General features: G+C 42.7%; 1 long non-coding RNA gene across 1 annotated transcript; it reads left to right on the top strand.

Annotated features, from left to right (window-relative positions):
* The first annotated feature begins 4,061 nt into the window (after window positions 1-4,061).
* LOC125537200 (uncharacterized) lies at window positions 4,062-6,903 on the top strand. Its single transcript, XR_007295679.2, has 3 exons — window positions 4,062-4,569; window positions 6,045-6,176; window positions 6,665-6,903. It is a non-coding gene; the product is annotated as an uncharacterized LOC125537200 (long non-coding RNA).
* The last annotated feature ends 5,425 nt before the right edge of the window (window positions 6,904-12,328 follow it).

Genomic DNA, 12,328 nt, shown 5'->3' with positions numbered 1-12,328 from the left:
CTCCTTTGGGCGGCTAGAGCAAGAAGACTAGAGGTTGAAGAAGCACTACGGTCGTTGGATGGACATCGTATGGTCACTGGAGCTAGAATTGTTCATATTTACTCAGTTGACGAAGTCCTCCGTCCCCATCAACTTAGTAGGCCCACATGTCATCCTCCCACTATGTTGGGTCCCAGCTAGCAGGGGGTATTCATTTTTTTTGCATAATAAGGAGGCACTTCCTTCCATGCGAAGATATAGCTGGTGGGTCCGACTTGTCAGTGGGGGGAACATTTTTTTCACGAAATACAGAGGCCCTTCTGGTGGGTCCCAGATGTCAGGTGGAGGAATCATTATTTTGCGCGTAATAAGGAGGCATTTCCTTGTGTGCGGCCGTGGACCCAGCTGTCAGCCTCTCCACGTAAAGCCCACGTCCGATGGATGTCATTCGTTGACCATGTTGATCACAGCACGCCGAGAGCACCGGGGCGGTGGACTACGACAAGGCCTAGGAAGGGAATGACACGGAGCCGGGGAAGACACGGTAGTGGTTGCCCACGTGGTGGGAAGTACGAGGGTTGACTGGTTCGGCTGCCATCGACGGAAAATAACAAGAGGTGTGGGTGAGTAGAGGGATAGCCAGGCCAGGGATACGAGTATGGTGGGGCCGTGAGGCCTGCCCGGCAGCACAGCCGGCCACGGGAGGCGGGAGCACGAGGTTTCGCCGGTGCAGGTTTGGGCGGCTGGAGCAAGAAGACCAGAGGTTGAAGAAGCACTATGGCCGTTGGATGGACATTGTACGGTCACTGGAGCTAGAATCGTTCATACTGACTAAGTTGACAAAGCTCTCCGTCCCCGTCAACTTAGTAGGCCCACATGTCAGCCTCCCACTATGATGGGTCCCAGCTAGCAGGGGGAGTATTCATTTTTTTGTGCGTAATAAGGAGGCACTTCCTTGCGTGCGAAGATATAGCTGGTGGCCGGCCTGTCAGTGGGGGAGCAACTTTTCGCGAAATACAGAGGCCCTTCTGGTGGGTCCCAGATGTCAGGTGGAGGAATCTTTATTTTTCTTGTAATAAGGAGGAATTTCCTTGTGTGCGGCCGTGGACCTAGCTGTCAGCCTCTCCACGTAAAGTGCACGTCCGATGGATGTTTTTCGTTGACCACGGTGCGCCGAGAGCACCAGGGCGGTGGACGACGGTGAGGCCTAGGAAGGGAACGACACGGAGCCGGGGAAGACACGGCAGTGGCTGCCCACGTGGTGAGGAGTACGAGGGTTGACCGGTTCGGCTGCCGTCACCGAAATATAACAGGAGGTGTGCATGAGTAGAGGGATAGCCAGGCCAGGGATGTGAGTATGGTGGGGCCGTGAGGCCTGCTCGGCAGCACAGTCGGCCACGGGAGGCGGGAGCAGGCAGTTCCGCTGGCGTTGGTTTGGGCGGCTGGAGTAGGAAGATCAGAGACTGAAGAAGCACGATTGCCGCTAGAGTTGACATCTAACGGTGTGACGCTAGTAGAGTTGATTGTTGACTAAGTTTCATTTTTTTGAGAAACCTTGTGTACGCATGAACTTAGTAGGCCCACAAGTCAGCTTCCAAATCTGTGGCAGACAACATAGAGCCCATTTGCTATTTTTTTAATAATTTGCAGCCCATTTGCTATTTCTTATGTAATTTATTACAACCCATTTTCTGCCTAGGACCACGGTCAAAAAGTTCAACCTTATTTTGCATATTTAGGTGGAGTCCGAACTGTTGTAATCCCGAAATGATAAACATTTTTTAAGAACTTATTGATATGCCCAAAAAATTGTTTTGTTTTGTAAGCAAACAAGACCTGGGACAATTGAGTTGGTTTAAGGGAAAACCAGTGGTAAAAAAATCAGCACTGGGAGGGAAAGCAACAACAAAAATAAGGATGTAAATATGAAAAGGGAACTTTACGTATTTTCAATATAATGATACGTGTATATGAACTAGTAAAACTATAGGTAGAGATTAGAAAACGAAAGTAGGACATGTCGTTTCAAGAGGAAAATAGAACTGGGCTGTGTGTTTGATTCAGTAAAAAAACTGCATGCGGATGTTGTAAGACAAAATACAACTAACGCTGGCGGGCCAGAGGCCAGTAGATATTTGCTGGATCTTTGTGCCCCATTGTCGTCATGGGCTAGGCCTGTTAAAAACAGAACCAAGCCTGGGCAGTCTACAGCCCAGTTGAAACTTGCTCGACCTGAAAAAATAATATACCTGCTCAATAAACAAGAGAATTCTGCAAGTATAGATAGATAACTAGGATGCAGCAGGTATATTGTTTTTTCATCGTGATAATAAGTGCATGCACTTGTTTCGAAAAATTTGGAGAACTAGGAATTCGAAAGGCAGGTGCTTATGCTAGGCATCAAATAAAAATCAGGTGCCTGAAAATTCGTTTCGAAACAAATGATTCAGCTTTATATCCACGTCGACCCTCGGTATGATGGTTGGAAGCAAATGCCAAGTTCATACCGAAAGATCATTAACAGCAATACCAACTTGCGGACGACAAGGTAGTACAAGTACCAATACCAAACTAATTTGTAATCTTTTTAGTCCTGGCCCTAGTGTTCGTCCGGTAGAAAATCTTGCAGAGGACCATCTCCCGCTCCTTCTCTTGCTCCAGGTCCCTGAGGTGGTACTAGTGCATCACCTAGTTGGTCCTCTGCTTGTCGAAGTTCTTTTTTTGCGGGAATGGTCAAAGTTCTTGTTGGTGTGCAGCACCAGAACCTTTTTGTTGCCCGTCTGCCGGCCATTGACCATCACCGGCAAGGTATTGACGGTCTTGTGCGACATCGCGTGCATGCCGCACTCTGATAGTATCTTGCGACGCGTCCACATGCCCCTTTTGAACGCCCTGGAATTGCACTAGAAGAAATGCTTGCTTAGGCCACTCAGTGTGATACCTGCAGTATTGTCGAATACAGGTTTTAGTGTATGTAGTTGGCATTTTCATAACATCTTTGGCATGTTGCAGTCACTTGTTTCAATTTTTATTAACTGTCAAATTGTAATTGCTTCACTAGGTCTACGTCTAAAAAGAAAAATAGAGTTATAAACAAAGGAATATTTTTGTGCAAGTAGATGGTCGATCGGTGTCTTACCTGGAAGTTTCTCTGGATGGGTGTAGCATATGTCGTGCTCGCTGTGAATGGTTGGTATGAACAAATCGATCAAAGGGTGAGATCTTGCGCTGTTAGCACTCACTTTGGCCTGAAGGTTCTCGATCAGCTCCTGATCCGTGGGATCAAACTTGACACCAGCTGGCAGCACTGGCGAATCCTTCTTGGAGTTGCATCGGTTAATTCCAGTTATATGGTACTCAATGTATGATCAATCGACTGTTTTAAGTGAATGATGAAAGATTTTGACAGATAAGTGGTAGTACTCCAAATCTGAAGTCCACAATACCCGAACATGCCGCCGAGATTCTTGTGTCACCTCACGCGCAGCGAGTTGTCATGTCAATTCAATGTGAGGACATGATGAATAATTTGACCGATGTATACTAGTACTGCTACTGTACTACTTACTAGTCATATTTAGTGTCACATTTTAATCATAGGTTTAACTAAAAAAATGTCAATGCATGTCACCGAAAGTTATTCCATTGGAAACTATGTTCAAATACGAATAAAACGATATAATTTTTTGTGACATGCATTAACATTTAGTTAGTGAAATTTATGGTCAAAATTTGACACAAATTACGAAGGGGACCAGTAAACCAGGAGGGAGGTAGTAGTACGAGTAGCGCAATATACGGTAGATAGGACTAGTACAAATTTAGAAATGGGGTAAGAAGTTACAAGGCTGTGCGACAGACTTTGTAGGCTACATGAGTAATACAAAATATAATTCCCATTGGACAACACTTTCACCAACAAGTACACACTTGAAGCCTAATTGATATATATATATATATATATATATATATATATATATATATATATAGGACCGAGCTATTCTGTTACTAGTAACAGAATAATATTTTGTTACCATCTGCCCCTATATACGCATTGGATCTGGACAAAGCACCGCCGTGGACCAAACCTTATCTACCTAGACGCTCAGCCACTCCCTCCCTACCGACCGCCGCCCCTTCCTACGCACGCGAGGCAGGCGCCGGACCCCGGCCCCTCACTACTCGCGCGCTGCCGACGCCGGACCCCCGCCCCTCCCTACCCGCACGCTACCGCCACCTTCCTCTGCGACGCCGCCACGTCCTCGTCGTCCTCCATCGCCCATCCAGCCTCCTCCTTCCGCGTCGCCGTCAACCTCTCCAGCTTGCCACCACAACCTCCCCCTCCCCCTGGCGCACCGCGGGGACCTCCCCTTCATCCAGCGCGCGGCTGTGTCAACTTGCTCGAGCTCCACCGCCCGCCTCCCGACCACCATCAGTCAGCTACCACCGAACTGACGCCCCCTTCTCCCAGGAATCACCGCCGTCGGGACTTGCTTCCTGCGCCCCGCCACCGCCCAGGGACCCAACGCGCCGCCGCTCCTCTGATTCTTCTCCCCGTCTCTGCTTGCAATTCTTCCGCCGACACCAATGGTCAGCACCCCAACCTTCCTTTTTCTCTCGATCTCACTTCGTTGCTGCTCTGCATGAAGCAAAACAAATGTGTTTTATAGGATTTGCTATATATGCGTACACCTTTGTAGGTTTTTTCTGTTCAAATTTTGCTAGCAAAACAAGATTTTTCACAGTTCAATATAAATAGTGAAATCAGCTAGTTCATGGGAAATAAATCAACTATATGTGTGCACACTGCACTGGCAATTCCATAGAAAAAATCCAGCAGTTTGCTAAACAAAAAATTCACACACATGGCTCTGGAAAATCATTGATCAGGTAAAGTTCAGTTCAGACCACACTAACTGGGCATATTATAGATAATATTTGCAATGTCCTAAATTCTCCCACTCTCTGGAAACAAAGTAGTAGAAAAGGATGTGAAAAGGTCTAAAGTTCAATTCATCTACATGCATAAGTCTGAAGATTGTCGTAGAAAGATTTCAAGTGTGGCTTCGTGAAAAGGTGTGGGTTTCTATTAGTAATTTGGCAGAAGTTGTACTTGATTTTGTGGAGCTTTATTGAAAAATTATGTTATTGGATTGGACATGTGCTGTCGTTTGATATCATAAATAGGAGCACAAAACCAGAGGAGCAACTTGAGCTGATGCTGCCACTACTTTTCAATTGTGCCTTGATGCTACTTAATTCAATCTTGTGCTTATTCTGTGCACAACTTAATGCTCTATAGGTGCTTGTCAAAATGTGTATGAGAACCAAATATTTTTCCGCTTTTTTTGGTATAACGGTGCAAAAATGAATTAGCTTTTTTGAGAGCTACAGGTCATAATGCCTGAAATTCTTATATGATTGTATCAGTTCAGACTCGAGGATATAATAAGTTCGGAGTTCAAGTTTCAAAATTCTGCAAGTTTGGATATATCATCTAGATAAGTTCAACGAAAAATTCTGCAAGTTCGGTGTGTGTGCTGTTACAAATCTAAATTCATATACAAATCCATCTAGAAGAGAATATTTGGTAAGTACAATTTTATACCCGATACAGAAAGTGTAACATAGGTGAGGGAATTAAGTGAAGCTTGGTCTGAATTGATTTGAGACATGCATTTTTTAGTACCAGAACCTTGGCTACCCATTCAAGTAATCACAAAGACCATCATAGACGACGACGGGCCTACAACAACTATGGTTTTAGTCAATGTTTCAAAAGTGCACAGTACTACTTTTTATGCTTCACTCTTTGTCGTGGGAAGGTGACTAAAGCTCCATATTGCAATTTCACTAGACTATCCGGATTTCATTTAGTGTTCAAAATTAAATACTTTCTTGTCCAGTCATACTAGTACTGATGAATATCAAGTTGGCGTTGTGCTCGGCCATAGGCCTGCCCTTTCTCTCTCCCTTTGGTTCGAGGAGCAGCAACTGCTGGGCCTGCAGTGCCGCCATCTGAAGACAGAGGAGATGGCCATAATTCCCTTATGGTAATTATGCAGGTGCAGAACCTTCTGAGCGCACGACAGCCTCGTCCGTCCAAGTTGAGCACTGGGCGCCGTACGAGTAGAGCACCGCGCCTCGTCCAAGTTCCCATCTAATGTTGAATAATATACCGCTGAGTGCTATTGACGGTCAGTTACTTCTTCCTTTCATGCTGCACATGTGAACTGAAAACTGTAGAAAAGAGAATTTAGTATGTTTTGGAGAGCTTAATTTCCCAAGTGGCAAATTTGATTTGTACCAGTAAGTACATGATTAATATTTTATAATATGTGTGGTTCCAGTAAGTACATGAGTACTATTTAGCATGTTTGATTGCTTCTGAATAATGAAAATGTGTGTGTACTGATGCATTTCAAAAATTGTGATGTGTGTTCTCAGGAAAAAAACATTTTCTGGTTATTGGTGCCGCTGGATAACAGTCATAGTTTGTCGCCAGCAAAGTTCTGGCTTATACTAATAGTAGAACTTACTGGTTCTCTGTGACATAAAATTGAAAAAAGACAAAAAATTCTCAAGTAATATAATCTGTAGCAAAACATAGGATTTGTTTATCGAATTGTTGCACAAGTAGTGTTCCATTTATCTTTCTCTCATGCCTGCCCATTTGATCTTATAGGAATTGAGGCTTCGCCGAGGAACAAGACTGGTAACTAGCGCAAAGGAGAATATGTAGAGAGGTGGCACTGCTAGACTTGCTGATGTGTAGTTATGGCATAAAAAGATGAAAACAATGGTATCTTGTATGATTCCATAAGGTGCACGTAGAAAATCTTCCCATGTGGATCTGTACAAATTGTAATGGATCAGCCCATAACATGCAAATCTTCCCATGTCGAGAGGAGACTATAAGTTCAATATTTTAATTAAAAATATTGATTAGTACAAGTTAAAAACGGTGGTAAAAGTACAAGTCATAAAATGGTAAAAGTTCAAGCAAAAGGAAACCCCATGCAATTCAAATGGTAAAAGTACAAGTCATAAAATAAGAGAAGTCCAGAACATCATTGTAAAAAAATGTTTATTTCAAAAAAAAGAACAAAAAAACATTTTCTTTTTGAAAAAAAATTCATTCACTTCGATGATATAAACCATGCAAGTACAGGGCCGACGATACAATAACATTCAGTTCAACAATATAAACCATGCAAGTTCAGGGCTAGGATACAGTAAACCGTTGAAAATTTACGAGAAAAATATTACCCAAGAAACATAGCAAATGTCTAGTTAGTGAAAACACGCTTAGTACAAACCCATGCAAGCATCAGTACAAGTACCTTTTTTTGGTACCATTTAAAATTACTCTACAAAAAATAGCTCAGTACAAACATACACATATATCAGTACGACTACTCTATTTTTCAGACAAGAAAACAGCAGGATCCGTCATGTCATATTCAAGATTACTCTTAAACAGTTGCGAAGTAGAGAAAATATCCAACATGACTAAGTTTCGCATTTTCGATAGCTATCCAACGGTATATTATTTGCCCCATTTCGACAAACTTTAAAAAAAACCGCGTTCAAAACCAATTTTAACCGTATTTGAATTCATATTTAAACCGTAAGGAATTAGAAAAACTTTCTATATGCAAAAGTTGCGCATTTTCCATAGCTTCCCACGCCGTATCATTTGCGTCAATCTGACAAACTGTTTGCAAAAAATAGTGAAAAAACATTTCGCATAAAATTTCACTGTTTTTCGAATAACTTTTAAATCATATAGAATTTGAAAAAAATAGTAGATATATGGAAGATGCGGATTTTCACAAGCTTTCCAACGCCATCTCATTTGCCAATTCCGACAAACCGTTTGAAAATTAAGTCCAAAATACAATTCACGTTTTCGGTTTTGAAAAAATGGTTTTTTCAAAACTGCTCTTAAATCATAACTTTTTTGTAAAAAAAATTATAAGATTGTAATGTGGATGTCAAGAGCTTTCCAACGATATATTACACACCCTGTTTCGATAAAAAAATAGCAAAAAAATTGAACTAAAGAAGACGATTTTTAACAGCAACAGAAAGCATCAGTTCAACCGCTTGAATTCATCAGTTCAAGTAGGGTAATAGAATAATATTATGTTACGCGTAACAGAATAGCCCATATATATATATATATATATATACAAGGTCGCGCTATTCGTCACCCTGGGTGAGGAATAGTTATTCTTCACTCCCTCTCTATTTTGACATGAATGCACCGTATTTTTTTACGTTTCGTAAATTTTGTCTTATTTCATACATAAAAAGAGAACGTAAGAAAATATGTACTCGCCGTAAAAAAATATTTTATGTTACGTAAAATTACGAATGTAAAAACATGCTGTAAAACATACATAAAATGCGAATTTTCTGGTCTTATAACCTATATATTTGTTTTCTTAAACCAAACTTTACATAGTGAATCAATATGAATGTAATTATTTTTATTCCAAATGTAATTTATTTAAGAAGCAATTGTAAAATTACCTCCGGTGAAGAATAACTTATTCTGCATCCTGGGTGATGAATAATATTACTATAATATATATGGCTTATGCACAGCATCTCCATCATCATTATCAATACATCCTACGTAGGTGAGTTAGGATGCAGTTGATCCCAGAAAGGTATCTATCCTTCAAACGAGATGAGTGCTTCAAACTAACAACGGTACATAATATCCAACAAAAGAGGGTCATGCTACAGCAGCAGGATACATGACTCAGTCTAGATATTAGTACGAATCAAGTTGTGCATATTTGCTGTTGGCACGAACCAAATCACCGCATGTCGGGTTTGCAAATGCCATCCATCGCATGGAAGCTTGATGCCTTTCACACACTGAAGATTATCTGGCAACAAGCTGTGTCGACAAATCTCTGGATATGGTGATTCAAGAAACCCATGGTATGATGTGTAAACACAGTTCCCCCCGGCGAATGGAAGTTGCATAGCACGGTAATCATTGCCGGTGATATGATCGATGATTGGTTGGACGATCAGATAATTGAGCCCGGGGAACATGGAGTGGTTGCCGAGGCTATAAACCCGCCTCCAGTTGAATACGCCTAGCCCAACGGAGCTGGGATCTTTCTCAAACACGAAGCAGCCATAGCCATCAATGTCATGAACGCCCCAGGCATTGTACTACATGTGGTTTTATGAAATGGTTTGGTCAATTTGGTACGTGGAAATGAGCATCAAATGACCGCCGTCAGCTGAAGGAGCGATAAACCACCACCCATCTGCTGGTATGATTCCAGGTCCTGCAATCATGAAGGCCATCGCATTTGCGTCTGCCGCAACAATTCAAATTGGAGACCAAAAGGACAAAATAAACAATCATGTTCAAAGTATGTGTGGAATTAAGACTATTATAACAGTGACACATATCATAGACAGATAATTGCAATGTCGTGGTCATAATCATACCCCAAGTTAAAAAAATAAGCCAATGGCTTTCATATTCTAGGAATATATCATGGTTCAAACATCATGTAACAATGAGAAGAAAACAGATATGACAGGGCCTAGTCATATTCTACCATAGCACTTACAACAGTTATCATATCAACTCTAAGCAATAACATGCGTTGTTATAAAAATCCTGGAAATGAGAGTAACATATAGCAATCATGATGTTATACTCATAATATCTATTCAAACAATCATTAGATGCCAATTGTTCTCATATCAACTCTAACACTAACATGTGTGGTCATAAAAATCTACGAAATGAGAGGAACATATAGCAATGATGTGGTTATAGACATACTATAGGCCTGTTTGGATTCCCTCCTCCTCCACAACTCTGCTCCGGGAGATGGAGGGGCCGCATTTTAAAATCATGAAGTGGGGAAGGAGGCGCTCTACAGATTCTCAAATTTCACGGAGTGGGAGTATTACCGAACAGGCCTATATATTCTAAATTTGTAACAATGAACAGGCAATCGTATTCATAAGGTAAATATGAGATGAGATAGAACAATTACACGACGATAGATTCCACCAGTATAGGCAGCCAATATGTGCGTCGACTGCGTAAATGATGCCATCGTGCACTATAGCATCATACAGAAATGTTGACTGAAGAGGATAGACGATGAGCCATAACCATGTATGGCGACCGGATTCCAGATAGACCAATCCCATGTTGAACACGGCAATGAGCTTGTAATCCATGTAGTCTTCTGATGGTGTGGGCACTTCGCAGATTACAACCTTCAGCAAACAGAGGTCGAGCCAAAAGCTCGACGTGTCTCGTGCTTAGTAGGTAGGAGTGTCCGGCGCGCCGCGAGGCTCGATGGAGGCGGTGTCCAACGATGGAAGGGTGATCTCTCGTTGGGTCTAGATATCCACGAGATGCCACGAACTACCGGATTGGTGGATGAGGATGATCCAGTTGGCCTTCATGCCCGCCCAGTAGTGGCCGCGCATAAAGGACGGGTGGACGGGTAGTGGTAGCTGAAAGTGCAACTATCCCTAGGTGGTTTTGGTAATTCATAACAACATATAGCTCATTGAGCTAATACTATTCCAAGATGATTATTTCAGGAAAGCTCAATGATTGGCATGGCATGGATGTGAAAGTGGAACCCTCAAAATGCTAAGGAAAAAGGATTGGCTCAAGCTCAAAAGCTCAAGACTCTTCATTTTATATTTTAGTGATCCAAGATCACATTGAGTCTTTAGGAAAAGCCAATACTATCAAGGAGGGATGAGGTGTTGCTTAATGATCCTCTTGCTTCATGTGCTTAGTGATATGCTCCAAAACCCTCAAATACTTTCCCATATCCACATTTGACCTAAACCCTAAGACAAACTCGGTCCTACCGATTCTTCCTATCCGGCGCCACCGAGTTTCACTTGTCATTAGCCACTGCCAAACCCTAGCAATTCGGTTCTACCGATAGGGATCTCGGTCTCACCGAGATGGGATTGCAAACTCTCTGTTTCCCTTTCATAACTTTTCGGTCTCACCGAAGGAGCGAATCGGTCCCACCGAGATTGCAATGTAAACTCAGTGTTTCCCCTTTGTAACTTTTCGGTCTCACCGAGTTCCACTCGGTCTCACCGAAAGAGCAAATCGGTCCCACCGAGTTTGCCTGACCAACTCTCTGGTTAGCTAATTACCAAATTCGGTCTCACCGAGTTTGTGTAATCGGTCTCACCAAGATTACGTTATGCCCAATCCCTAACCATATCGGTCCTACCGAGTTGCATGTCAGTCCCACCGAAAATCACTAACGGTCGCTAGGTTTACATTTTCGGTCCGACCGAGCTTATTGATTCGGTCCCACCGAGATTGGAAAACTGTGTAACGGTTGGATTTTGTGTGGAGGCTATATATACCCCTCCACCTCCTCCTCATTCGATGAGAAAGCCATCAGAACACACACACCATTCCAACTCATATGTTCTGAGAGAGAACCACCTACTCATGTGTTGAGACCAAGATATTCCATTCCTACCATATGAATCTTGATCTCTAGCCTTCCCAAGTTGCTTTCCACTCAAACCTTCTTTCCACCAAATCCAAATCCTATGAGAGAGAGTTGAGTGTTGGGGAGACTATCATTTGAAGCACAAGAGCAAGGAGTTCATTACCTACACACCATTTGTTACTTCTTGGAGAGTGGTGTCTCCTAGATTGGCTAGGTGTCACTTGGGAGCCTCCGACGAGATTGTGGAGTTGAACCAAGGAGTTTGTAAGGGCAAGGAGATTGCCTACTTCGTGAAGATCTACTGCTAGTGAGGCAAGTCCTGTGTGGGCGATGGCCATGGTGGGATAGACAAGGTTGCTTCTTCGTGGACCCTTTGTGGGTGGTTGCTTCTTCGTGGACCCTTCGTGGGTGGAGCCCTATGTGGACTCGCGCAACCGTTACCCTTGGGTGGAGGCCTGTGTGGACTCGCGCAACCGTTACCCTTCGTGGGTTGAAGTCTCCATCAACGTGGATGTAGGATAGCACCACCTATCCGAACCACGGGAAAAACATCCATGTCTCCAATTGCGTTTGAATTCTCCAAACCCTTCCCTTTACATTATTGCAAGTTGCATGCTTTACTTTCCGCTACCAATATACTCTTTGCATGCTTGCTTGAATTGTGTGATGATTGCTTGACTTGTCCCAAAATAGCTAAAATCTGCCAAGAACTAAAATTGGGAAAAGGTTAAGTTTTTATTTGGTCAAGTAGTCTAATCACCCCCCTCTAGACATACTTTCGATCCTACAAGTGGTATCAGAGCCTTGGTCTCCATTTGCTTTGATCTCCGTAGCTTTTGGTGGTCATAGCCTTG

This window comes from Triticum urartu, chromosome 2A, assembly GCF_056163025.1.
Source record: "Triticum urartu cultivar PI428250 chromosome 2A, HENAU_Tu73, whole genome shotgun sequence".
NCBI classification, from domain to species: Eukaryota; Viridiplantae; Streptophyta; class Magnoliopsida; order Poales; family Poaceae; genus Triticum; species Triticum urartu.
The sequence above is the reverse complement of the archived record's forward strand: the minus strand, read 5'-3'. Positions and strand labels throughout refer to the sequence as shown.